A 3929-nucleotide genomic window follows, 5' to 3' on the forward strand; every position below is an offset into this window, starting at 1 on the left:
GGAGAAGGGATTAGAGAACATGCCCTATGAAGATTGATGGAAAAGAGCTGATGGTGGAAAAGAGTAGGCTTGGGAGCCAGAGGAGGAACCAAAGCTGTTCTTGAGTATTAAAAGGGCTGCTGTGGTTTAGCCTTCTTTCTGTTGGCCCAAGGGACAGAACCAGGAGCCATGGGGGGAAGAAGCAGAGCAAAATTTGACTCCATACATGGGAAGACCCTCTAATTTCTACAGTTCTCCAGAAGTTCAATGGGCTATTCACAGGCTGTGGGAGTTCCCCATCCCTGGAGGTATTTAAGTGGAGAGTGAGTGGCCACTTTCTATAAATATCATCTGTTTTTTCTAGGATATTATCAAGTCCATTTTAAAATCGCTTTTGTTTTTATTAATATCATCAACCATGTTAGGAATTGGATACATGTAATGGGTCCTCATGGTGTCTTAACTGTAAAATTCTCAAGGTCAGGGCCTGTATCTTCTTTATAACTTCTCACAGTGTCCAGGACAATGCCTACAAGCAGCAGACATTAAATGATAATGCTGACTTCTCTATCTGAACAGATACTCACCCATTAGGACATCCTCTGTGGTTTGTACTTTCAGCAGTGGGAACCAGCCCTAGTCTCTTGGATGATTCCTTCGTAACCAGCAGTTCATATCTGAAAGATGATTGGTTGTGTTGAGGGGTTGTGTATGTTTCCTTCTCAGTGCATCTCCAAATAGTCCTGAACTCTCTCCTAAATGTCATTGGGGATCATATGAACATTGATGGCAAGGCCTTGGCAACAATCTGGGATTGACTAGACAACACAACACAACACAACACAGGAATCTACCACCAGGGGTTACCATTATCAATGTCTCATGAAGAATCATGGCTGCCATTTTCTGCTTCTATGTGTATCTTGGTTAACTAAGAAGCTCTACATTCTTCCCATCCCAATACCTTGACAAAATTTCTAAATAACAGAATCTTAAGAGTTAGAAGGTACTTACAGACTGTCTGGTCCAGGAATTCTTAACTTGTTCTGAATTATGGACCCCTCTGGCCTTATCAAGGGATGCCCATGGACCCTCTCTCAGAATCATGCTTCAAAATGCATACCATAAAATCTATCAAACAAATTAATGATATTGAAATATTTATCAAAGTTGTTTTTTTTTTAAATTGAGGTCCTTCATGGCCCCTGAGTCAAAAACTCCTGATCTAGTCCAGCCCTTCCAACGTACATCAAAGATGAGGCCCAGAGATGTCAAATCTTGCCCAAAAGTCATAGAATAAGTTAGTGACAGTTAGCAGTATTACTCTGGTCTTTTGCCTGTAATATCACATGGCCTCCCTGGGATAGTGCCTAAAATAGACCTCACTGTATTTCCCCTCAAAGTTCTCTCCTCTTTCCAATTTCCCAGCTGCTGTAGAGGGCATGGTCATCTAGGCTCATAAGTGTAGTGTTATCCATCACTCCTCACCCTCCACTCAACTCACATAAGCCTGTTTTTTCTACCTTTACTACATCTCTACTTTATGTTCCTTTCTTTCCACTCATGTAGCCATACTCCTAGCCTGGAATACTGCAATGACCTCCTAAATTGACCCCCTACCTCCAGTCTCTGCCCATTCCACACCATCCTTCACTCAGCTATCAAAAGGATTATCCTGATGTGCAGGTTCTGGATGTCTCCCCTCTACTCAGTAAACTGCTGTGGCTCCCTATTATCTCTCAGACCAAATATAAAGTCATTGATTTGGTTATCAAAGTTCTTCCCAAGTCAGCCCTTTCTTACCTTTCTAGTCTTTGGACACTTTACTCCTTTTCTTCAAGAATTCTGTGATCCATCCACATTCACCCTCTTGCTCTTCTTTCCCTAAGACACTTATAACTGTGGGCATTTTCTCCGGTTGTCCCCCATGTCTGAAATGCTGCCTTCTGTCTTCTCTGGTGTCCAGACCTAGTGCAGATCTCACCCCCCGCAGAAAAACTGTCTGTGGTTGTTAGAATGTCAGCCTATTGTCTTCCCCATTTGGATGTGAACTCCTTGAATGCAGAGTTTATTTGTTGTGGGATTTTTGGGGGAGTGGGAGGGTTTGTTTGTAGGAGGTTTTTTGCCTTTTCTTATAAGCAGAGTGCTTAGCTTGGTGCCTGGCCCTTGGTTAACATTTAAATGTTTGTGGATTGATTAAATTGGAGGAAACTTGAGGAAAAATAGAGAAAATGACTAATTTTCATAATGAAAACTTCCTGTGTGAAGCATTTTTGTTACTATCTTCCCTCATCAGACTGGAACTCCTCAAAGGGCAGGGACAGGCTTTTATCTTTCTTTGTATTCCCAGGGTCTGGCTCACAGTGGGTGCTTTAATCACTGCTTGTGGACTTCCATAAATTTACACTTAGAAGTGAGACTCCACTTGAATATGAACAGCTATTTCCACATTTAATATTTCAGAAGGGAATATAATGCTAGCATTGATATTCTATTTTAAAGTTTCCCCATCCTACCGAACCCCAGAATTTCAGAGAACACTCTTTGGTAAATACTGGTTTGGGGGTGAGTAACTAAGCCCTTTTTTGGAGACTGCTGGCACCCAGGAGAAATCTGGGTGGTTCCAGGTGAGTCACTTGCAGACTCCAGGCAGCCTCCCATCATTACTGTTCCTACCTCTCCCCTGCCTCCAGGGGAAGTCCAAGACCATCTCCCACAAACTACGGCAGCTCTGCAGGTCCTCCCAGTCTGCTGAGCGGGAAAGGATGCAAACGTGATTCCACAGGGAAACAATGAGACAGATGTACTCATCTGTGAATCACCGTTGTATTTACCCTGGGCTATGGCCCTTTTCCTGTCTAGCATTCATGCACAAACTTCCAAAGACTGGGAGAGAATGGAAATGGAGCCATGGACCGGGAAGAGAGCTGGGTTTGAATCCCAGCTCTGATACTTTCAAGTAAGTTAGCTACACCTCAGTCTTTATGCCTCAGTTTCTCCCTTCGTAAACCTAGAAGACTGCTCCTGGTGTGGCTGTCAGGAGGAAAGGATTTTGAAAACCTTCAAGTGCTAGAAGATGCTATTAAATAGTTGTTATTGTCATTCATTCGTGACATAATAATAGCTGGCATTTATACAGCCCTTTAAGGTTTGCAAAAACAATATGCCTCCTGCCCCCACTCCCAAGTCAATCACCTGAAATCTCATTACTGGGACTGCTTCTCCACTCTGCTTGGAGGACTCATTCTTCCTGTTAACTCCATTTTTCCTCTAGCGCCTCTGCTTGGCTTCCACTCCTCAAAAGGACCTGCCCCCTCTTGAGTACCCCTGGTCCTTGCCTCCTTTTTTGGTTCCTTCTTCCAGTGGTCTTCTCCCATTAGATTGTAAGTTCTTTGCAGGAACTGTCTTTTTTTCTTATTTGTAACCCCAGAGGTTGGCAGCATTTGGCGCTTAATGAATGTTTATTGAATTGCACTGTATTATATTGTTCCTATTTTACAGATAAGGAAACTGAGGCACAAAGAGGCTAAGTGACTTGCCCAGGGTCACACAGTCAGTAAGTGTTTGAGGTTAGATCTGAATTCAGCTCTTACTCTAAAGCTACCTACTTCTTCACTTGGTTATTATGAAGCAAGTATAGGAAGAGCCCTGGGCAAGGAACTGCCATCTTGGAGAATGGGACCCTGATGAAATCCTACCCTGCACGTAGCAGGGTTGAATGTAAAGAGGGAAAGAGCCCTAAACTAGGGTTCAAATACTGATTCCTCCTCACTCCAAGTTGCTTGGAAACAATTAGCAAAATCCATTTCAGTTGCAGATTCATTCATAATTACAAACTTGTAAAGTGTATGAACTTCAAGAAATACAGGTAATATTTTATAACCACTGCTTACTGATACAAAGGGATTATAAGCGGTGGTTTCATAGAGAACTATAAAGATATGGCTCCT

The 3929-nt window shown here is 42.7% G+C and overlaps 1 long non-coding RNA gene across 1 annotated transcript; it reads right to left on the reverse strand.

Moving 5' to 3' along the window:
* Window positions 1-429: 429 nt before the first annotated feature.
* Window positions 430-3647, reverse strand: LOC140499181 (uncharacterized). Its single transcript, XR_011965300.1, has 3 exons — window positions 1783-3647; window positions 994-1110; window positions 430-656 (listed from the first exon to the last, which is right to left on the reverse strand). It is a non-coding gene; the product is annotated as an uncharacterized lncRNA (long non-coding RNA).
* Window positions 3648-3929: the final 282 nt, after the last annotated feature.

Source organism: Notamacropus eugenii, chromosome 4 (assembly GCF_028372415.1).
Source record: "Notamacropus eugenii isolate mMacEug1 chromosome 4, mMacEug1.pri_v2, whole genome shotgun sequence".
Classification (NCBI taxonomy): Eukaryota; Metazoa; Chordata; class Mammalia; order Diprotodontia; family Macropodidae; genus Notamacropus; species Notamacropus eugenii.